We start from the raw sequence: 24,392 nt of genomic DNA on the forward strand, positions 1-24,392 counted from the left end.
ACCAGTTGTGAGCCAGGAATCAGCTTGCACCCGATCCCCCACTATGCCTTTGCCTGCCCTGCCTCCCCACGGAGATGGTGCTGCAGCGGAACTGGCTTTTAAGCCAGCTCCCCACAGCACTGGCTCCTGCCTCCCCTCTCCGACACTCTCTAAAGGAGGCCGCAAGGGTGAGGGTGGGGGGAAGCGACTAGTCGAGTCACTGGTCAACTGTCTGATAAGCATTTGCTTATCAGATAGTCGACTAGTCACTTACAGCCCTAGGGCTTAGTGGAGCTATCCTATACTGACTATCAGGCACAGGCTTAGTAGCCTGATCAGAAGGCTTTTGAAATCAGTGGAAGTCACCTATTGACTCCAGTGGGCTTTGGATCAGGGCTTTGGATTCATCCTTCTCTTAAAAAGTGGCTTTCATAGGCATCCAGGTTCTTAATGAAGAACCTCAGTTCCTTGCAACACATGCCCATTGACTGCTGTTAGAACACCTAGCCTGCACACCTACTACTGCTGAATCTGTGTTTCGACCCTGGATTTGGCTGTGATGCTTGCAATATTTAGTGTTTTTCCATAAATCCTTAGCTTTTAAAAGTCAGATAATATACATGAACATTTCATCTTTTATGCCTTTACCATTTTGTTGTTTTTTCTACCCCCCCCCCCTCTTTTTTTAAAGTAAGGTTCCTGCAATTTTGCTGCTCTCTTGCATGGTTTTAATAAGTGATAAATGATTGCCTTTCCTTTGGGGGTTTTGACATTTAAAGTTGATGTATTGCAACATGTCAGTTCTCATTGATTAGGGTTATCACTATAACCTGGGATTAGTTCATTTATATTATCTAGTTAGTCAATATCCTGTGGAAACAGACGGGGGTGAGGGGAGGAAGAGGAGTAAATCCATTGAGGGAGTAGAGGCTGATATAAATATCATGATCATGCACTTCTGGGAGATCTCTAAGGTCCCATATAATTAAGTGCTATGCACTCGTATGTTCTACGAGGGGTAGAGAACCTAAAGCTCAGGGGCCAGATGCGACCCCCAGCTTGCCCGGATACAGCCGCTGAGGCCCAGAGCTTCCTCCCCAGGATTAGGGAGCCTGTGCTGGTACTCCAGCCCCCCGCCGTCTCCCCCACAGAGCTGGAGCACACCAGATCTATTAACCTGGGCCCCCAAAGGCGCTGGTGTGCAGGGGAATATGAAGGAAGGGCCACATGGGTGTCACTTGAGTGTGGCCCCAGACTGATTTTTCTGTGGGTCAGTGACCCTGATCTAAAAAAGATTCCCTACCCTCCTTCTTTGTATTTTGAGTCCGATACATTGTTTAGACGTCATAGTTTCTCACCTCAATAAAATGTTTTTAAAATAATCTTTTCTGCAGTTAGTCATGTCATTCATTTGCACCAGGGAGCACCTGACCCCCTAGTGCAGGGTGTGGGCAAATACTGGGATCCGGTCTGCGAAGGTTAGCCCCGGCAGGCCCCCACACCGCCTTTTTTACCTGCGCCTCCGCAGGTCCCGGGTTATCACAGCTCCTGTTGGCCACGGGTTGCCGCTCTTGGCCCATGGGAACTGCAGTCATCCAACTGTGCCTGCGGAGGTGCAGGTAAACATAGCGACAGCGGCCCACCAGGGGCTAGCCCTAGTGAATCACCACCATTTTTATTGCCCACCACTGCCTAGTGTCACTGAATGATGTTCCAACATTCCCTGGAGCCTGGTTAACGAGCAACAAAGTCTGTGAGTTCCTTTGAGGCTTTATAAATGGGTTCATAAAACACTGTCAAGGCAGCACTGAAATAGAACAGCTCTCTTCAAAGTTCTTGCTTGTTTACTGTTAGATTAATTAAATTATGTTATATTCACCCTAAAAATGGTTCAGGGAGTTAGTTATTTTGATGTGAACAGTTGTCATTAACCTCCTTTCAAGGTGAGGTAGGTTTGAGATTTTAGTAGACCTAATTCTGAAACTGGTTATTCCACTTGGAAGTATTTTCTAAATCATCCCCTGTAATCCATGTATTAAAGTGCTGAATTAGGCAGAGCAACAGAATTAGGAGTGTAGTTTTTCATCCTCTGAAGAGAAGAAGAGGTTTGTGGAGATGGGGGTTGAATTGTTGCTCTCCTGGGACTTGGATGGATGACATGGAAACAAGCAGAGGAAGAAAGTTCAGCAGGATTATTCAGAGCAGGAAGTTCTCTTTGAAAACTAGCAGATGTACCCATTGAACTAATTTGTGGTAATCTGCCGCCGTGTAGTGTTAAACTCCTTAAATGCACTGAGGGCCAAACACCCCTTAAACTGCATTTGCAGCATCAAAAGTAATAAATCGTTAGCATTCCTTTGGGACTCAACAGCAGAAATACAATAATTAATATTTCAAAGAAAACTTCAATTATTTCTTTTAATTTGGCTTTCATGGAGCCTCCCTCATTCAATTGTCCCCTTCTCCAGCTGACACTTCTTAGCTTTACAAACGGTACCTATATATAACCCGCCTATCAGGTGTTTTTGGAACGTAGTAAGGGCCAGGTTCAGGCAGTGCTGTTGTGATTTCCTTCTGTGCACGTGTAGAAGTAACTTCTAGCTAAGTGCGACTCACGCTAAGTCCCCACCCAGAGGTTCTTGCTCGCCCTGTGTTCCAGCAACACATAAAAAGAGCTTGGTTTGCCAGACTGGTAGTTCTATTTCAAACACATAGTCTAATGTCACTTGCCAAAAAAGTTGGAGGATAAAACAGCCTGGAAAAGGTAGGTCTTCGCTTCGGGATTAGTTTAGCCCACCTGTGAGCACAGCTGCATGGCAAAGCCTTGCCCAAGTTACTGGGTACTCCAGGGTGCCAGGCTGACTTGGGTTTCTGTAGGACTTACCCCATTGGCCTGTGGTAGCCTGGGTTGCTCTATGAATCTTCCCCATTGAATTTTGAGAGAATGTGTCTGTCCTTCTCAGCACAAGGGGGAATCATGGGAAGGTGCTGGAGGACTAGAAGCACTTCAGGCGGCTTAGCTTGTGTCCTCGCTCCAAAGTTTCCCAGCCCCTCATGAAAGTGAACCTGGGCTGAAACGCCCACCCACAGGCCACCCAGCCTGGGCTGAAAGTACTGCCAAGCTTGTGTGGGAGGTTTTCTTGTGTGGGCTGAATGGGGGGTTAGGAGCAAGTATGCAGATAGGAGCCCAGACCAACTCTGCAGTGGCGATCCTGCTCTTTGATTTATCACTAGATTTCTGCAGTAGGGATGTAAAATCCTGTTTAGTTAACTAGTTAAATGTTAAGTTTAACTGATACCAGGCGCGGGGGGGCTTCAGCCCAGCTGGGCCAGAGCATTCTCCCCCTCCTGCCGCAAGCAAGGGGTCCTCCAGCTCGGATGCTTCAGGCCCCACGTGGGGCTAGGAGCCAGCAACCTGATGTGGAGGCCCGAGGGTGCTAGAGCAGAACTCTGCCTGCGTGCAAGGGGCTGCTCCCTGGGTACTGGGTAACCAGTTAACGGGTGACCCATTAACATCCCTATTCTGCAGTAACTGACTGTAAGACCACATCATAAATCATGCTCTCTTCCTAATCCCACCCTAATTGATAAGAAAAGATGCCAGTGCTAAATGGCTGATAAGGCCCTTAGCTATTGTATTGCTTGGTCTGTGCTCAGAGCCTTCTCAAAGAAGTAGTTGCCTATTTGAAGACACACAGTGCCTTTGGGTTGATTTCTGCTTTGCTGCCTGTGCAGCAAAACTCTGTCTTGAAATGTTTTTGGAAGTGAAGATTATTGGACAATGGTGTTAATTTTTTTCAGTGACCTTTTCTACATAAAGTAAAGCTTTTAAAAGGCCACGCCAAACAGGGCAGTGTGAAACACGTGTTCATTCATGGCCTTTCTAATACGGCCTTGGCATGTTTTTCTCAACAACTAGACAGCTTCTGCTTTGTAACATGGTTGTGCAGCTTTCTCATTCTGCACCCTGACTTCTTCCCATATTGTGCGATACACTGACTGATGTTTGTCCCCAGCTCACTGAAATGCCAGGTACCGTATATTTGAAATGAGGTCACCATACTTTGATCTATGCAGCATTAATGGGCAGGTGGTGGGGAATGCTTCTCATGTGTGATCGCTTTCCTTTAGCATCTTGTTGGGCTAAATGTTGTAATGAGAACCCAGTTGCACCTCTGCAAGTCAGTGGTGGTACTTCAATGCCTCCTCAAAATCAGGTGACTTTAAAAAAGTTCTAAATATGGATTTAGGAACCTAACTTCAATTGTGCACATTTCAAAGTGTTAGTTGAAGGGCCCCTGGGTGCTTTTCTTGGGCTTATAAAAACAGATGACTCTCTTTTCTAAGAGTAGTGATTTGTCATCTCTGTTCCTAGAGAAAAGCTGCTTTTCGCTAACGTTCCAGTATAGATGGCAAAGCAACATTGGAAGGAGAGGTAGCCTTGAAAAAATACGTATGCCTAGGAAAAGTAGATTTATTAATGAACAAGTTAAATAACATACATTGTTAGCCTTATAATCATAAGGCTGGTTAAATACTTCTGCCTGGGGTAGTACTTTTTCCTGGTTTCAGAATGGTGCTATAATCATAAATTTAATTCAATTTGCTTTTTCCGTACTAGACTTACTAATAGGATTCCATTTGTTTCACCTGATGGTGTAAGGAGAGCTACCCATTGTGTGTGGTGAAAATTTGACTGTTATTTATAGGTAAATCCAATTATTAAGTTAGTTCATGTTTCCAATGGATTTTTTCCAAAGGTGCAAAAATGTTCTAAATGGTTCTTTTACATATTTTAGCAATCAAGCTCTGCTCTGTTACAAAAATATAGTTTCTGATTAATTTATGGGTGAAAATTTAACTTTGTGAAAAGAACGGGCAGGTTTATTTGTATAGATTGATCTTAAATACCAGAGGGTAGGGCCATCAGAGCTCAATGAGCCAGCTCATAATTGCATTAGCGTGTAAATTTCCTGATGGCCTGGTTTCCTTTCCTGTTACACTGAGTGGGGAAAATTAAAGAGTGCTTTGGTCTTTTGTGCTCATGGATCAGGCAGCTTCCTTTTTTGGAGCCTTTTTTACTGGCTTCTTGTTTGTGGAAAATGAGACATGGGTTAGGTCTGGTGTTTTTGTTTGTTCTGCCAAAAAAGCTGTAGTGCATTAAGCTCAGAATGTAAAAAATGTTCATTTGTTCTTTGCTGAGATCTATGTATAGCCCAAAGAACTCACATAATTAGTTTTACCAGATACAAATCATTGGGATGCACATATTTTAGATTTGGTATGGTAGGAGTTAGCCTATGATAACTTTACCTCCTCAGTTTATTTGAATATATTTTTTTAATTTTCAGTTAATTTAATAAACAATATGCAGTTTATTGATTGCATTCCACTTTGGAGTTGGCCATTAAGATGCTACGTGAATTGTGCAGTGTGTCAAGAGGAATAAAATGAGCACTTGCCCTTACTACAAGTCCTTTTCTGAATCATCTAGTTATAGAATTTAGTAAACTGAGTTTCCCCTTGTTAACCTGTCAGTCTAACAGGGGAACTGACACTTCCTAACTGGTCCCTTTCCTTCTATGCAACTCAACTTGAAGATCTCTTCAGAATCCCAGGAAAGTGGGAAATGAAGTAGAATTTCTTTGGCATCTCTTGGGTTCTTAAACAAAGCAAAATCCACGAGTAGTCCTGTAGAGACTACGAGTAGAGACTAACAGAAATACATGTAGAATCATGATCTTTCATGGGCAAAATCCACTTCTTCAGATGAGCTTGAGGAGGTGGGTTTTGCCCACAAAAGCTCATGATACTATGTATCAGGGGTGGGGAATCTTAGGCCTGAGGGCTGTATGTGGCCCCTGGCTTGCCTAGATCTGGCCCCCGAGGCTCAAGGCTCCCCCCTAGCATTAGAGGACCCATGCTGACACTCCAGCACACACACCCTTGACCATCTTCCCATGGGACTGGAGCACACAAAATCTACTAGCCTGAGTCCCCAAGGCTATGGTATGCAAAAGAGGTATGTGGGGAGTGTCATGTCTTCTCAGTCGAAGGCCAAGTCAATGAGGTTTTTTTTGTTATTTGCTTCTCATTTATGTGCAGGGCCCAACTGAATTTCTGTGGGTCAGTGGCCCCAGACCCAAAAAAGGTTCCCCACCCCTGAGAGAGAGCATAGTGAGCTTTATGTATTTATTTATATATAAAATTTATAAAAATAAATGTATGTATGTGTTTAAGGTTACAGACTAACTTGGCTACCCCTCTGAGACTTTTAAAGCAAAATCCGAGCGTTCCTGGGGCTGCTTATATGAGTAAAGTTGTATATGTGCTTGTAAGTGCTGCTATACTAAGCTAAGATGGGAAAATGCCATATGGGGAATTCTAAGGAGAAATGTCACTACAGTAGAGCGCCAGAGTTACAAACACTTTGGGAAGGGAGGCTGCTGGTAACTCTGAAATGTTCGTAACACTAAAAAAATGCTCTGGTTGTTCTTTCAAAAGTTTACGACTGAACATTGACTTAATACCATGCAGAAGAAAAATGCTGTTTTTCTGTGGTTTATGTTTAATACAGTACTGTACTGTGTTTACTTTTAAAGCAGAGGTGTCTATGCTGTATCTGTCCAATGTATGGTTCACCAGTCAGTTTGTGACTCTGGCATTTGTAACTCTGAAGTGCTACTATACTTCTAAGATCTCGGATCCTCCAGATCTCTCTGGGAAATTGATAGCCCTGATTGTTTCCCAGAAAATCTTAAAGAAGGTAACAATAACAAAAAAGTTATCCAAGATCACTTTTTACAGGGATCCTCAGGACCCCATTGTGTGAACACTTAACAAAAAGACAGTTCTAGCTTCAAAGAGCTTACATTCTAAATAACGTTCATTACAATTTTAGCATGTTTCGAGTGATCGCATAACCTCGTTCTACTCTGCAGCCCTTATCTGCCAAGCATATGAAGAAAAAGGAAATTAATACGATCTTGTAAAAAATTAAAACCACAAAACTCAAGCAGAGATTTGATTCCCCCCACCCTGCGGGAGAAAATACCGAACGCTCCACGAAGCCCACAGTGGATTTCAACATTTCTGTCCATTTTTATCTGAAAGTTGCAAAGGCGCTACAGCGCTGAGCAGCAGTATAAAACCCTAAGTTAAGCTGGCAAGTGAGGTGGGTTCTCTGGCCGTCTGCCAGCAGAGGAATCGTGAAAGGACACCGTGCACTGACTGACAAGTAGATTCATGACTGCCACCACTAGTCCTCCATACCCCCATTTTAAAAAATGCCCACTCTGGCTTTGCTTCAGTACAATTGGTACCTTATCCTTCAGCTACAGCAATGGTGGAGAGAGAGAGGGAGCATCCTGCACAGAGAGGAATTGAATAGAGAGAGAGTACAATACAAAGTGCTCCGTGTTTGGGTGACCATACGGCTATGAAGTACCTCTGCATTTAACATGTCTTTACCCTGGCTTGTATTCCAAAAATGTGGATACAGTTGTTGTAGCCATGTTGGTCCCAGGATATTAGTGAGACAAGATGTGTGAAGTAATATTTTTTATTGAACCAGCTTCTGCTGCTCAGAGGGACACGCTTTCCAGCTGACCCAGAGCTCCTATGCAGACGGAGGAAGAGCTCTGTGTCACTTGGAAATTTCTCTCACCAACAGCAGTTGGTCCAAGAAAAGATACTTTCTCCATCGTGTCTCTCTGAGAAAAGGAGTCATCTGCAAATTCAATGAACAAAAAAAAAAAGTTTTTTTTTTGTCATGAGTCAAGTCTGGTCATGCCCAGTTATCGATGGCCATGTGCTTTTTTATTTCTTTTTTTCTTGGCACTGTGTTTCATTTGGGCACAGCTACAAATTATAATCCAGAGCTCTGCAAGGCTCAGTTTTACTCTGTCTCTACCTCTCCTCGCTATCCTCTTACCCAGAAGTAATTCTGTAATGATATCTCACTCCTCTTTGTGACTGCATGGGGAAAAGAGGAGTTACACACAAGAGCTTTTCACACAAACTGCTCCCCTACTGTGAAATGAAAGAGGAATCCAGGTGATGTGGGCAGGAGAAACCAGCTCCCTTTATCTCACCATCCAGCAAGCTCTTGCCATTGAGTTAGTTTCACTTTTCTGGCTTAAGAAGCTTCCAGGCCAACATTTTCTTTTTTCCAACAAGCAATGGGGGCAGAAGTGACATTTCTGAAACCTCTAACTGAATGTGACTTGCAGACAGAAGGAACTATGATCAGTGTGCAATGCAGAGGCAATTCTTTTGTCGGTAACCCAAGATAACAGTTCTACAGTTTGAGCACAAAACTTGGAGCACACTTTCCATTGCATTCTTTTCAAGAGAGATTATTTTAATAGCTCTTGGGGACTGGACATCTAGAAAACTGAATTTGAATTCTCTTCCTGGGTCTGCCTCTGATTTCCTGTATGAGCTTCAGCAAGTCAATTTGGCTCACGTTTTCAAGTGGCCACTAATTTTGCATACCCCTTTTTTTGTCAGGCACATAAGGCCTTGTTTTCTTTGGCGGGGGGAGGGAGGAGGAGGATCAAGCAGCTGTACCTGCAGTGGAAGTCAATATGGGAGGTCAAGCACTTAAAGCTTTCAGAAAATATTGACTCTCCATTCTTTGTAAAATGGAGACTGTATTGGGTATCTGTGAGGCTTGGTTAGTGCAAATGTGCTTTGAGATCCTTATGTGACGGGTCTATAGACGTGCAAAGTGGCAGTATGTCTGTTTGAATAAGAAGTACAGATGTGCTGTTGATCCTCTTAAAATCTTCTCTCCTGACCCTTCTCTGTCAAGGATGGCTGGGCACAGGCATGGCAGCTCTTCATGAAGATCGTTATGCTTGTTAACCAAGTGTGAATACAAGTGAGAGAGAGATTCTGAGCCAGGCGGAATACCTAGATCTAAAATCAGGTTAGCTGCTACCTGCTGTGGGCTAGCCTATGACAGACCTGAATGTGACTGCATGATGTAAAGGACCAGCAGCAAGCAGAGAGCCGGACCACTGGGAGGGCTAACTCTGCTCTTTCTGTGCCTCCCTGGGTGCTTTGGACCCCAAGATGGCAGGGATGAGGTAAGCCAGGGACCCCGGGCCTTTTTCTGCCACGTTGGCCTGACCAGCAGCCTAGGGAGAGATTGTCCCCTCAGGACTGCTCACATGGCAGTCAGCTTTGTACTGCCTCCTACAGAGGACTGCAAGTCAATGAGACACATTTCCCCTATCCTGGAGAAGTCTCTCTCAAATCCCTGCCATCCTGTTCTGGTTAGGGTCTTAATCTGCAAGGCAGATAGGTCAGAGACCAAAGGGCAGATAGCTGTTGATGTGAGAGAGGAGAGCAAAATCGGAGAGGTGAGACTGCTCTGGCACGGAGATCCACCCTCCGCTGCCAGTGTGTAGCCCGACGCTAAGGGATCTCACACAAAGAGGAATGCTGAGCTGGTTTATGATGAGGCTTTCAATACTGTACACCGCTGAGCTGGCTGGAATCAGAGGCCCTGAATAGAAGTCAACACCCACAGAAAGGGCTCAGTGAGTCATCTCAGCTGGTGTAAATCTGTGTGGCTTACACTAGATGAAACACCAGATACTGTGAGACTTGGGAGGCGGGCAGTCACAAGAGCCAGGAGGCTGTCTCTTAGATGTGTGGAGCCTGGCTCATTGGGTGGTGGGGGCAACCAAGGGTGGGTGGGTGGGTGTGTGTGTATGAGAGAGAGAGAGAGACTGACTGCTCTCCAGTTTCACAAGGATTTTTGTTGGTGGCACTTGAGCAAGAAAGGTCTGCTGACCCCTCTGGGGTCGCTGCTGTGCTCAGGGTTACCCAGGTGAGCAGTCCTGCTGCTGCATTTGCAAAGAGGCATTTTGTGAAGAAGGGGAGGGGCATAGCTGGGCATCTCAAAGGATTCAGTCAGTCTTCTGGGCCTGACACCTGAGCTGAGAATGTAACAAAATGCTGTGTGCTCGCCTGAGGCTGCCAGGTCTGAAGGCGCAGATCTCAGTGAGAAAATACATTGTGGCCTGGACTCAGCTTGAAGTGTCCCCCTTCCCCGTCAGGAGCGTGGCCCATGCCAGTTGGAAATGAAACTCCGTAGGAAACGCCCTGGAGGCAGATTGTAGGGAAGGGGTCCGGTATGGCATGTGGAAGTGCCAAAGGCACAGGGGATCTCAGGCTTTGTTGTACTGCAACCCCCTTCTGACAACAAGAAATGCTACCCGACCCCAGGAGAGGGGACTGAAGCCTGAGCAAGGAGGGCAAAGCCCAAGGGCTTCTGCCCCAGAGGATGGGAGGCCTTTAACGGGAAACCTGCCACTGGAAACCTGCCACCCCTTCAGGCTTTGACCTTGGCCCAGGGTAGCTGAGGCACAAGCTTTAGCTTCTCTCCCCCACGCTCCCAGACTCTTGCAAGTCTGATGCCAGTACTGGCGTCCCCATTAAAACAGGTCCTGATCCAAAATTGGGGAACCGCTGATAGGGTACTGACAACCCCATTGTGCAGTCAAACAGAAGCCTAGAGTAAAAAACCGAGCATGCTCAAAAGCTGCTGCAGGCTCTGAGTACATTGCAGGGATATCATTATAGAGTGGGCGAGAGGAATTGGTCTGTGCGTGCACAGAAACTTGTCTAGCAAAGGGAGGGGAGGGAGTGTAATGGGGTGACTGTATGCAGGCATTTGAAAGGTTAGCAAACAAACCAATTTATGCCAGTTTCACTGGATAAATGTTGACATTTCTGTGTGACAACAGGAGGCTTAATCAAAAACTTGCAACTCTGCAAAAAGATAAAGCCAAATCTATGTAGGAAAGTGTCTGTCTGTCTTACTTATTTTATACTTGATTCAAATCACAGCTCTTGCCATGTTTGTATGCTGAGCAGCAAGTAGGGTTTGTTTGTTTTTTAATGGCAAACAGTCCATTTTTGTAATTCTCAAGGCAGCAAAGTTAACCCATATAAATTCGAGCATATGGCTGTCTGCTGTAATGGGCACCTTATAAATGTGGGGACCATGGTTATGCTAAAAAGGGTATTGAATGGAGCCACTTGAATTCATTCTAGATTAGTACAAATTAGCCTCTTCATTTAGTTGTTTTCACTTATATGGTAGTTCTTTGTGCATTGTTCCATTAATAAGAGAGGCTTAGGGGAAATACAGGCAGTCCCCGGGTTACGTACAAGATAGGGACTGTAGGTTTGTTCTTAAGTTGAATCTGTATGTAAGTCGGAACTGGCGTCCAGATTGAGCCGCTGCTGAAACTGACCGCCAGTTCTGACTTACATACAGAATCAACTTAAGAACCCCAAACGTCCCCAAGTCAGCTGCTGCTGAAACTGATCAGCAGCTGATTCCAGGAAGCCCGGAGCAGAGCAACTCTGCCTCGGGCTTCCTGTAGTCAGCGCTGGTCAGTTTCAGCAGCGGCTAAATCAGGACGCCTGGGGCAGAGCAGCTGGGGTGCTGCTGGGTTGCTCCAGTAGCGCCGCTCCTCGGCACTACTGGACCAACCCAGCAGCACCCCAGCTGCTCTGCCCCAGGCGTCCTGATTCAGCCACTGCTGAAACTGACCAGCAGCGGCTGAATCAGGACCAGAGCAGCTGGGGTGCTCCTGGGTTGGTCCAGTAGCGCCCAGAGCGGCGCTGTGGGACCAGCCGGCAGCACCCCAGCTGCTCTGCCACAGGCGTCCGGAGAAAAGCCTAGTCTGCTGGGGGGGGGGGGGCGGGGCGTACTAGCTGCGCACCCCCCCACCCCAGCAGACCAGGAAGACACGGGCGGCAGACCGGGACGCACCGCGGTCCCGCCGCCTGGGTCCTCTGCGGCTTTGCTCCCAGTCTCCCTGGTCTGCTGGAGACCAGCAGACCAGGGAGACTGGGAGCAAAGCCTCTGAGGACGCCGGCAGCGGAGCAGCCCAGGTGCGCCTGGGGTGCCCCGCTGCCCTAGCCCCCCCCTCGGCTTTGCAAAGCTGTGGGGAAGCCGGCAGCAGAGCAGTCCAGGCGCGCCTGGGCTGCCTCGCTGCCCGAGCCCCTCCGCAGCTTTGCAAAGCCGCGGGGGGGGGGGGGGGGGGGTTCAGGCAGCAAGGCAGCCCAGGTGCGCCTGGACTGCTCCGCTGCCGGCTTCCCCGCGGCTTTGCAAAGCTGCAGGGGGGGCGGGTGGGGGGGCTCGGGCAGCCCAGGGGCCCTTGGGCTGCCCGAGCCCCTCCTCGGCTTTGCTCTGCGTCTTCCTGGTCTGCAGACCAGGGAGACGCAGAGAAAGCCCCAGAGTACACGGGCGGCAGGACTGCGAGGTCCCGCAATCCGTGTACTCTGGGGCAGCCCCGTTTGTATCTGCGGATCCGACGTAAGTCGGATCCGCGTAAGTCGGGGACTGCCTGTACAGTACTATCAAATTTGAACATACTCCGTAGTAGTTAAAAAAGGCTTGATATGAAAAAATGTTTTGTACCTTTATGGATCGAAAGTTTAAGTAAAATGACAGCCATTCTTGTAGTGGGTTTGCTAAGGGGGAACTACGGGGATTAGTTGTGACCGCTCAGTTAGCTCAAGCGGTGCTTACTAGAGGGGGCTCTCTGGTTACATAAAAAGACATTTTCAAAGTGTTGCTAGAAACGTTTGTTACTGTGTGTCAGCCATCCCGTGAATGAGACTCTAGCTCCGGTAGGTGCTTCTGCAGACTGAAAGGGCATCTGACATCGGTAGAGAGGGGTTCTGACGGCTATGTAGGTCTCAGGCCATTTCAGGCTTTCTCGTTCAAAACCAACTTCTTCATTTTACAAGAGCTGCTCATAGTCTGCTGCCAGAAATAGACACCTCAGGAGTCACTTGACTGAGAGATTTTGTTCCAGACTTTTACCTCAAGGATCCTCAGGTCTGCTGCTAATAAGGAGTTGTCTGGCTGTGTGAGGTTTTTAACAGGTGATTCAGCTACATCAAAGATCCATCTGCAAAACAGAGCATTCCTCCCTATCCTATGAATTGATGCTTCAACCTGAAGGATTGTTGAGTCTCAAAAAAAGACTAAATGATTGCATTATTGTAGGGCTGTCACAATATTTTTTTTTAAATTGTATTTACAAGATTTCAAAATCAAATTGATGAGTGTTAATTTCACTGGTACGCAATAATAGAACACCAATTTACATGTATCATAAATATTTTTGGATATTTTCCTATTTTTTCAATATATTAATTTCAACTCCAACAGAGCTGGAGAGAGGCGGAGCCTGGAGGAAGGGCTGGAGTAGGGGGCAGATCCTGTATGGGGGAGGGTTGCCCTGGACACCACCACTGGGGAACTCAAGAGGCCTGCACTGCATATACCTTCTGTCTTACGTACTTTTGACACCTGTTGCCCTATTAGCTGAGTACTTCACAATCTGTAATGTATTTCCCATGTTGTGTCCGTGCAACTGTACGCTGTTAAATATTAAAATTGGAAAAGGTACAGAGTAGAGATGTAAGCGACTAGTCACGTCCTTCCCTCCTCCCCCACCCCCTTGCTGCCTCTATCACAGAGAGGCAGCAAAGCAAGGGGAGCAGGAGCTGGTGCCTCCATGGGGGGTGGCCAGGGGAGATAGAGGCACAGCAGGAAATGATGCCAGCGGGGACTGAAGCAGTCTCCATTCGCACCACTTCTGCTGCGATTCCACTGGGGCTCTTGTACATTTCAAAAGCAGAAGCCCCACGCTCCCTGACATTCCTAGTAGAGAGAAGGGCAACAAAAATTATTAAGCAGACATAACAGCATCAATATGAGGAGAAATTAATAAGATTGGAACTTTCCATCTTGGAAGCGAGATTACAAAGTAGCTGATATGGCAGAGGTCTATAAAATCATAAATGGTGTGGAGAAAGTGAATAAAGCACTAATCACTCCTTCACTTAACACAAGAACCAGAAGGCACCCGATTAAATGAATGGGCAAGAGGTTTACAACAAACACAAGGAAGCTCTACTTCCCACATCACAGTATCAATCTCTCTGCCATTCTCACAGGGGTGTTGTGAATGGGGCTCAAAAAAAGAATTAGATTAAATTCATGGAAGTATCAGTCAAGATGGCCAGGAATACAACCCCACACTGGATCTCTGCCAGAAGTAGGCATGGCCGTTGGAAATACATCACTCAATGTTTGCCTCTTCCGTTCGTTTCCTCTGGGATATTTGGAATTGCTCGTTGTCAGAAGAGAGAATAGTGAGCTAGATAGACCATTGGTTTGACCCAGTACGGCCACTCTTATGTTCTTCTTGCAACATCCCTACAGATGGAGAACTAAAGTAACTTCCCCAAGGTCACAAAAGAAGTGTGGTGCAGACCTAGGAACTGAAGAATCAGGCCAGTATCCCCCACCAGTGCACCACTCCTCCTCAGATTCAGTGCATCAGTCGCGGGAGCTGGGACAATCTCTGCAAATTGACACTCTTGGATGATATCTCTCTGCTACCGTACCTAGGCCTTGGGAAGCTGGTGGAGAGGAAGAGGCTTGGGGTTTAGGTTTTGTGACATTGTTGAGATTCCACTCCTGACGCCATGGCTACCACCATGCTACGGAGCCTCTTAATAAGAGTGATGGTTGTACAGCAGCTGCTGCTTATTAGCAACCTCTCCATTGCCAGCAAAAAGTTGCCTTTAGTTTCAATAAGCGCACATTATTCAGAAACCGTTGCAAGAGTTAGCCCCTATCAGGATGGTTTATGTTGTTTTAACATAGATGGATCCTCTGCCTCCCATCGGCCCGTTTTCCACAGATTCATTCAGCGGGTGACAAGTACAGAAGTAGTTTCTGAATTACCCAGTTTACTGTGCTACTTTTTCAAGCTCTGCATTGGTTTGGACTCCTGTAGGATCCCCTCAGCATTGCTGCTGGATCAGATGGGTCATCTGCAGAGTGATTCAAGATCACAGCTTCCTGCTCCCTCCAGAGTTGCTCACTCATGAGTTTCCTTCTAGCCTCTCGGTTGGGAGCTGGGCTGGTGGGAGACCTACTTCGCAAGGCCCAGTGCAGCCCAAGCCAGATTAGATCAGTACCTGCACTCAGTTCCTGTTGCCTTGGGATTCTTTAGGCAAACCTCATGAAAACACCTTAAGTGAGACAGATGCCACAAATGGGTAAGATTGACCTGAAGGTCAACAAAGCATATCCCCAAGGTCCTTCCCTGGAGGAAGGTGTCTCCAAGAACCAGACCTTAGAAAGCAGAGGTTTGGTCCTGCAGGGTCTGTAAACCTCATTTCCCTCAAAGGGAGAGCCAGTCACAAAGAGATCTGGAAGGTGGAGGCACCTGAGACAGAAGCATTCTGAGGGTTAAGTCAATATTTAATTTAGATTTGAAATAATAAAAAGGCGCTCACCCATGACTCTAGGTATCCTAAACTCATTAGAAACACAGGGAATAAAATCCCAGGAGCATCGAAGTAATTTTAGCAGGCGCTCAGCCAGCCAGACGTTACGGACGCTCCTTTGCAGCCCTTCTGCGTTGTGGGAATTGTATTCTCAATCCTCTACTGAAGCCCTCTGATAGGTGTCTCTTGCAGCGTGCCTGGAAAATGACCACTTTCAGGCTACAGGCAGTCCCCAAGTTACGCAGATCCGACTTATGTCGGATCCATACTTACGAACGGGGCTTTTCTCGCCCCGGAGGATGCGGGTGGCGGGACCGCCCAGACGCGCCGCGGTCCCGCCGCCCAGGTCCTCCGCGGATTTACTCCGCGTCTCCCTGGTCTGCTGGGGGGGGAGCAGCTAATGCGCCCCCCCTCCCAGCAGACCAGGCTTTTCTCGCGGACGCCTGTGGTAGAGCAGCTGGGGCGCTGCCGGTTGGTTTTGCAACGCCGCTCCTCGGTGCTACTGGACCAACCCAGCAGCACCCCAGCTGCTCTGCCCCAGGCGTCCCCAAGTCAGCAGCTGCTGAAACTGACCAGCGGCTGACTACAGGAAGCCCGAGGCAGAGTTTCTCTGCCCCGGGCTTCCTGGAATCAACCGCTGATCAGTTTCAGCAGCAGCTGACTTGGGGACACCTGGGGATCTACCCGGCAGCGCCCCAGCTGCTCTGTCCCAGGCGTCCAGATTCAGCTGCTGTTGAAACTGATCAGTGGCTGATTCCAGGAAGCCCGGGGCAGAGAACCTCTGCCTCAGGCTTCCTGTAGTCAGCTGCTGGTCGGTTTCAGCAGCGGCTGAATCTGGACGCCGGTTCCGACTTACGTACAAATTCAACTTAAGTAGAAACCTACAGTCCCTATCTTGTACGTAACCCGGGGACTGCCTGTATTTTGGATCAAGGCAGGGAACAAGTTCCAGATCCCATAGTACTCCCCATGGGCGCCTAGACAGCATAGCTTCTACTTCTGCTTTTCCTGTCCCGTCCCCTGGCATGCTTTAATTCAGCTCCGCAGTAACCACAAGGTCACCACACCGGCCCCACATACAGCCAGTGACATTTTGTGGAAGGAAAAAAGGCAACCCATTATTTATTTCTCAGCTGGTGTAAAATGTGGCACGTGGCTTGTGTCTTTCACAGTGCCTTTTCCTCTACCTGACCCGTTCCTGATGTGCTCCCTGTGCCTCCCCCCAGTCCCCCCCCCCCCCCACTTCAAGACAAAACCAAAAAAAATTCTATTTATGCTGTCTGCAGGTGCCTGGGAAGCTAATGCTGACATTGTGGCTCAGTCTTTAAGTTAAATTGTGCTGTTTTGCATGGAGGCCTGGTGTTTTTTTAAAGAGCTCTCTGTGTGAATGGACTGGAGGGTGGCCTGTTCCTTTTTTTAAACCAGCTCTTTCAGTCCATGACATCACAGTTCTGTAAAAAAAACAAACAAACAAAAAACACAGGGAAGGAATTTGAGTAGTTGAGGAGGGTGGGGTGTGTGGGGGGGGGGGGAAAGACATTTTCTTGCTTCAGCATTTACAGACACCAAAAGAAGTGGTGGCAGGGGAGGTAAGCTAAATGTTTCCTAACCTATGGGCTTGTGCCTTCATTAAGTCTTCCTGATTCAAAAGAGGGAGGTATACTTAAATCCCTGTCATGTGTAACACTGCTGGAATCTCTATTTTCACTCCTGCATAATCTAGGCGCATCCTGGCTAGTTCTTGTGACAGACAAGATGAGTTGAAGTATATGACTGTCTGCCTGATTTTGTTCTCTAACTGCTTGCAGATCTTTTCCAGTGACAAACGTTCTTATTCTTTGCACTTATGCTTAAGTAGCGTAAACAGTATTTCAGAAAACATCTTTGTAGAGATAGGAAGCATTTTTTCTAAAGAGCGTATTTAAAATATAGCTCACTCTTTTTTATTTGTTTGGTACCAAAGTAAATTGAAACCGCGTGGTGGATCGTGAGATTTAGCAGCAGACACATCACAGGTTTCTGCGAGCTGTGATGGTTCAATTGATATCTCTTGAATGCCCTGAGAGAGCCCGTAACTTTCTCTTCCAAGCGCTTAAGAAAAATGAGGATTTGGGGAGGGTGTTTCTAAAAACTCAGAGCATTATTACCCCATCCCCAACTTTGCTGTAGTATTCATGTGCTGCACTGGACTGTTTGTAAACAGCCTGCCTCTTTGGTGGTATTATGGGGCCAGGAGAGGCAGTTTTGGAAGGTGCAGCCTATTGGGTAATTTATTCAATAACTGCCCGGTCCAGATTGCTTTGTAGACTCCAGAATGGTGGGAAATGGAGAGGTACTGCTTTTGGCTTAATTTGAAGCCCTTCTAGAAACTGCTTTTACAATTATTTTCAGTTGAATATTGAACTGATTGAGACAGGAACATGGTGAGACGGGATGTGAATGGTTGATAGCAAGCAGCACCCTTAACAGGTCATGTGTTCCAGTTAATTGTAACTGGTGGGGGCTGGAGCATCTTCCCGCCTGCCGTGGGCAGAGGGCTGCTCTGTCATCCAGAGCCAGAGCGCAACACAAGCAGAGACTGATCTGGATGGTAGGGTTGCCAGATGGTTTCAGAAAAAATACCGAAGCGCAAAGAAAAGGTCTCCAAGAGTTGTTAAGAGGGGGGAAAAAACAAAAACAAAAAAAACCCCAACATAAAACACAGCGTGGCCCCTTTAAGAAACGCATGGTGAGGCTTTTTGGCCTTAACAGGCGGCCACCTGCCATCTGGCAACCCTACTTGATGGGCTGGAGTAGCCTCTACCTGCAGCAGAGTGGGGGAAGCTCCAACCTAGCCATGGCAGGATGGTACCATGGCTCCCCCACCCACACCCACTTTAATCGGTTAACTGGTAAAACGTAATGTTTAACCGGTTAACCAGCTAAATGGGACTTTGTTTCTGGTGGTGACAGCTCTTCATTTAACAGTAGTGTTTGCAGTGATGGTCATTCCAATGCAAAGTGACCTACCCCACTCTTATTTTATTTGTTGCTGGAGGATCATATCTTAGTAGGGGGAAAAAAGAAAACTCTCAATTGCAGTTTGTAGTGACCACCTATCTGAGTCCTGTGGCACCTTGTAGACTAACAGATGTATTGGAAGCAAAATGCAGGACTATGTAGCACCTTAAAGACTAACAAGATGGTTTATTAGATGATGAGCTTTCGTGGGTCAGACCCACTTCCTCAGATCAAATGGTGGAAGAAAATAGTCACAACCATATATACCAAAGGATACAATTAAAAAAAATGAACAAATATGAAAAGGACAAATCACATTTCAGAACAGAAGGGGAATGCGGGGGGGAGGGGGGGAGTAAGTGTCTGTGAGTTAATGATATTAGAGGTGGGGAAAGGTAGATGTCTGTGAGCTAATGGTATTAGAGGTGATAATTGGGGAAGCTATCTTGGTAATGGGTAAGGTAGTTGGGGTCTTTGTTCAATCCCCCCCGGAGAGTGTCGAATTTTAGCATGAATGACAGTTCAGAGGATTCCCTTTCAAGTGCAGATGTAAAATGTCTTTGTAGCAGAATGCAGGTAGTTAAGTCGTTGAGACAGTGTCCTTTCTGGTTGAAATGGCAAGAAATAGTTTTTTTCTTTGTGATCCTGTCTGATATCTGTTTTGTGGGCATTAATCCTTTGGCGAAGTGTCTGAGACGTTTGTCCAATGTACATAGCAGATGGACACTTTCGGCACATGATAGCATAAATTATATTTCTGGATGAGCAGGAATATGTGTTCTTGATCTTATAACTCACTTGGTTAGGTCCAATAATGGTATCAGCAGAATGAATATATGGACAAAGCTGGCAATGGGGTTTGTTGCAAGGGAAGGTACCAGGGTTGGTATTAGTGTGGTATGTCCTGTGGTTGTTGGTAAGAATCATCTTGAGGTTAGGTGGTTGTCTATAGGAGACTATTGGTCTGTTTCCCAGAGCCACTTGGAGTTTGGTATCCTGTCCCAGTATAGGCTGTAGTTTATTGATAATGTGTTGGACAGGTTTAAGTTGGGGGTTGTAGGTGATGACGAGTGGTGTTCTATTGGAGCATAAGCTTTCCTGGGCAAAGACCCACTTTGTCAGATGCATGTCTAGTGAAGTGGGTCTTTTCCCACAAAAGCTTATGCTCCAATACATCTGTTAGTCTAGGTGCCACAGGTCTCCTTGTCGCTTTTGCAGATCCAGACTAACACAGATACTTGACAGCTATCTGAGACAGGAGAGTTCACGCCATTCAAGCTTTGTTCACTTCATAACATTGGTCTGAATTTTTTCTCCACTCTTACGTGAATTCTTTGCTTTGTTGCAAAAGCAAGTAAGGAACTGCCTTAATGAAATACCTTGATGGAGTCCATATGTGTGACAGGTAAGTTCATCAGGGGCTCTTCAGCAGGAAAAGGAGTGTATCTTTGTGTGTGTGTCTGTGTCTGTGTTGGCTGTGGGAAATGAGAATGGGTTGTGAGAGAGCTCATCTTATTCATTAGGATTTCTCAGCAACCTCTTCATCCAACAAAGAGCAGAGAAAATCCCCAGTTTTATTCCCAGTTAAATATCCCCCAGGGGAGTATTCTAGATAAGTGTTTCTCAACCTTTTTTTATAAAGTACCGTATATTCCGGCGTACAAGACGACCTCTGAAGTTAAAAAACATCCCCCAAAAATCGGGGGTCGTCTTGTACGCCGGATGCCCCGCCGCCGGAGCCCCTCCGCGGCTTTGAAAGCCTCGGGGGAAGCCGGCGGGGGGGCATCCCAGGCGCGCATGGGCTGCCCCCCCTCCGGAGCCCCTCCGCGGCTTTGAAAGCCTCGGGGGAAGCCGGCGGGGGGGCATCCCAGGCGCGCATGGGCTGCCCCCCCTCCGGAGCCCCTCCGCGGCTTTGAAAGCCTCGGGGGAAGCCGGCGGGGGGGCATCCCAGGCGCGCATGGGCTGCCCGCCCGCCGGAGCCCCTCCGCGGCTTTGAAAGCCTCGGGGGAAGCCGGCGGGGGGGCATCCCAGGCGCGCATGGGCTGCCCCCCCTCCGGAGCCCCTCCGCGGCTTTGAAAGCCTCGGGGGAAGCCGGCGGGGGGGCATCCCAGGCGCGCATGGGCTGCCCGCCCGCCGGAGCCCCTCCGCGGCTTTGAAAGCCTCGGGGGAAGCCGGCGGGGGGGCATCCCAGGCGCGCATGGGCTGCCCGCCCGCCGGAGCCCCTCCGCGGCTTTGAAAGCCTCGGGGGAAGCCGGCGGGGGGGCATCCCAGGCGCGCATGGGCTGCCCGCCCGCCGGAGCCCCTCCGCGGCTTTGAAAGCCTCGGGGGAAGCCGGCGGCTGGGCATCCCAGGCGCGCATGGGCTGCCCGCCCGCCGGAGCCCCTCCGCGGCTTTGAAAGCCTCGGGGGAAGCCGGCGGGGGGGCATCCCAGGCGCGCATGGGCTGCCCCCCCTCCGGAGCCCCTCCGCGGGGCTCCGGAGGGGGGGCAGCCCATGCGCGCCTGGGATGCCCCCCCGCCGGCTTCCCCCGAGGCTTTCAAAGCCGCGGAGGGGCTCCGGCGGGCGGGCAGCCCATGCGCGCCTGGGATGCCCCCCCCCGGCTTCCCCCGAGGCTTTCAAAGCCGCGGAGGGGCTCCGGCGGGCGGGCAGCCCATGCGCGCCTGGGATGCCCCCCCGCCGGCTTCCCCCGAGGCTTTCAAAGCCGCGGAGGGGCTCTGGCGGGCGGGCAGCCCATGCGCGCCTGGGATGCCCCCCCGCCGGCTTCCCCCGAGGCTTTCAAAGCCGCGGAGGGGCTCCGGCGGGCGGGCAGCCCATGCGCGCCTGGGATGCCCCCCCGCCGGCTTCCCCCGAGGCTTTCAAAGCCGCGGAGGGGCTCCGGAGGGGGGGCAGCCCATGCGCGCCTGGGATGCCCCCCGCGCCGGCTTCCCCCGAGGCTTTCAAAGCCGCGGAGGGGCTCTGGCGGGCGGGCAGCCCATGCGCGCCTGGGATGCCCCCCCGCCGGCTTCCCCCGAGGCTTTCAAAGCCGCGGAGGGGCTCCGGCGGGCGGGCAGCCCATGCGCGCCTGGGATGCCCCCCCGCCGGCTTCCCCCGAGGCTTTCAAAGCCGCGGAGGGGCTCCGGAGGGGGGGCAGCCCATGCGCGCCTGGGATGCCCCCCCGCCGGCTTCCCCCGAGGCTTTCAAAGCCGCGGAGGGGCTCTGGCGGGCGGGCAGCCCATGCGCGCCTGGGATGCCCCCCCGCCGGCTTCCCCCGAGGCTTTCAAAGCCGCGGAGGGGCTCCGGCGGGCGGGCAGCCCATGCGCGCCTGGGATGCCCCCCCGCCGGCTTCCCCCGAGGCTTTCAAAGCCGCGGAGGGGCTCTGGCGGGCGGGCAGCCCATGCGCGCCTGGGATGCCCCCCCGCCGGCTTCCCCCGAGGCTTTCAAAGCCGCGGAGGGGCTCCGGCGGGCGGGCAGCCCATGCGCGCCTGGGATGCCCCCCCGCCGGCTTCCCCCGAGGCTTTCAAAGCCGCGGAGGGGCTCTGGCGGGCGGGCAGCCCATGCGCGCCTGGGATGCCCCCCTGCCGGCTTCCCCCGAGGCTTTCAAAGCCGCGGAGGGGCTCCGGCGGGCGGGCAGCCCATGCGCGCCTGGGATGCCCCCCCGCCGGCTTCCCCCGAGGCTTTCAAAGCCGCGGAGGGGCTCCGGCGGGGGGAGCCCAGGCGCTCCTGGCGGCTTTGCTCCCGGTGCCTCTGGTCTGCTGGGGACCATCTCCAGCAGACCAGGGACACCGGGAGCAAAGGAGGCGGAAGGGCGCTGGGGTATAAGATGAAACCCTATCTTTTAATTAAAAAGATAGGGGGTCGTCTTATACACCCAGTCGCCCTATACGCCGGAAAATACGGTACTCCCTTTTCAAAAAAACCTAAAATTGGTAAGTACCCCAATACCTACAATTTTCGGAGACACACAATTTTTTTCCTACCATTGAAACACATTTGTTTAAACAATTTAATCGCAGCCAGGTGGGGGATGAAATTTTTGGGTGTGAAAAGTACAAAAATTTTAAAAGTGCTGTAAAACTTAAAACAAAAATTTAGTTTTCTCCAAATTTCAGTTGTTGACATACTCCCCAGACTTTTCTCAAATACCCCTAAGGGTACGCATACCATTGGTTGAGAGACACAGTGCTAGATGACTAATGTTTAGGGTGTGGTCTGACCACAACTTAGAATCTGTAGATGGAGCTGCTAACTGCTTATGAGGCTAGGCTCACATGGTAAGTCATACATAGACTAAGCCTGGAGACAGCAGTGGTAGCCACATATGGAGCATTTTCCAACATCCTGTCATGCCATTCCTAACAAGAAACTGTAGGCATTTGGTTTATTAACCACCTCTCTCAAATGTGTGGCTCCTGACTTCGTTTTCTTTAAAACGCTTTTAAGGATTTTTGTTTATTTAATTATTTTTTTACCAGTATGTCAAAAGCTGCTAGTTCTTTTGGCCCCATCCCACTCCTTTAGCATGGCAGTGTTTCTCAGTTCGTCAGTGTGTGTTTCTGAATGGATATTTTTATGTGCAGTGAGAGAAAGGATGTGGTTAAGATTTTAAAAGGCATCTTGGGGAATTAGACACACATCTTCTGTTAAAATTAAGACCAGTCTTAGTCCCTTACATGGTTTTGTAAATCTATATTCTCTTATACTGATAAGATGTTCATGGAGACCACATTCTAAGAAATCAGTATTTTTATGTTAATTTACATCTGCATCCTTATAAAGTGAGCATATAGAAACACACGATATATTTTAAAGCATTTTATGACCAATGGCTTATAGTGTCAGTGCAATACAATATATATTCATCCATAAATAGCAATAACAATTCCTTGCTCTTATTCACTTCTTTCCATCGATAAATTTTAGAATGCTTTATGATGGCATTCAGGATCATTATCTACAGATAGAATCATAGAGTTGGAAGAGACTTCAGGAGGTCATCCTGCCCCAAGCAGGACCAATCCCAACTAAATCAACTCAGCCAGGGCTTTGTCAAGCCGAGACTTAAACACCTCTAGGGATGGAGATTCCACCACCTCCCTAGGTAACCCACTTCCCTAGGGAACCCATCCCAGTGCTTCACCGCCCTTCTAGTGAAATAGTTTTTCCTAATGTCCAACCTAGACTTCCCCCACTGTAAGATGGGGAAATGGAAGCAGAAAGACATAAATTACTGGCCTATGGTCACCCAGCAGGCCAGTGGTAAAGCTAGGAATAGAACTCAGGTCTCCTGAGTCTAGTCCAATGCTTTCTCCACTTGGCCCTACAATAGGAAAGGGCAACCTAGGCTAGAGGGTGGGCTACCTGGGTGGCCCTCCCTCATCTCAGTGGGCCACAAGGTAGTTGTAACCAAGGTGGTCTCGGGGGATGAAATAGTTTTGCTAACTGCACTTGTGTACCTAGAATGTGCCGGGAGGAGGGGGAGGGGAGTGGAACCGTAGCAGCGCTTTGATTGGATGCAGAGGGAACGCACGGCTCTCAGTCACTGTTGTGTGCAGCCAGCAGCCACCTCACTTCCTGTGCCCTTGCTTTACGCACGTGTCACTATAGTAATATCGGTCGGAAAAAAACGACACAGACGGAAACCTGCAGAATCTGGCAACCCTGCCAGGTAAAGAAAATGTGTCGTGGGTCACACAGAAAACCCTGATGGGCTGCATGTGGTCCAGGGCCACAGGTTACCTACCACAGCCATATGACCTATGTATACAGGAGCCATGTTAAACACCAGTGCACTTTCCTTCAGAGATTATGCTTTTAAAACAGTGGTTCTCGGCCAGGGCTATGCAGAAGTCTTCTGGGGGGAGAGGATACATCAGTTCATGTACATGTTTGCCAGTTTTACACCAGGCTGTGTAAAAAGCACTAGTGAAGTCAGTATGCACTCAAATTTCATACAGCGACTTGTTTGTACTGTTCTACATACTGTACACTGGCATGAAAGTACAATATATTACAGTCGATGTATAAGTATATGGTAAAAATGAGAGAGCAAACCATTTTTAGTAATAGTGTGATGTGATGCTTTTGCTTTGTCTG

The 24,392-nt window shown here is 48.9% G+C and overlaps 1 protein-coding gene across 15 annotated transcripts in view; it reads left to right on the forward strand.

The window, feature by feature from the left end:
* PALM2AKAP2 (PALM2 and AKAP2 fusion) overlaps nt 1–24,392 on the forward strand; it is a 360,502-nt gene that overhangs the window by 292,586 nt on the left and 43,524 nt on the right. Inside the window, exon 1 of one of the 15 annotated variants that reach the window (XM_025190529.3) lies at nt 16,892–16,910. The exons of the other annotated variants lie outside the window; for them this stretch is intronic. The gene's annotated coding sequence lies outside the window, so the exon portion shown is untranslated. Of the gene's footprint in view, nt 1–16,891; nt 16,911–24,392 lie in introns of those variants that run through there. 15 annotated transcript variants of the gene reach the window in all.

Source organism: Pelodiscus sinensis, chromosome 6 (assembly GCF_052426305.1).
Source record: "Pelodiscus sinensis isolate ZL-2025 chromosome 6, ASM5242630v1, whole genome shotgun sequence".
NCBI classification, from domain to species: domain Eukaryota; kingdom Metazoa; phylum Chordata; order Testudines; family Trionychidae; genus Pelodiscus; species Pelodiscus sinensis.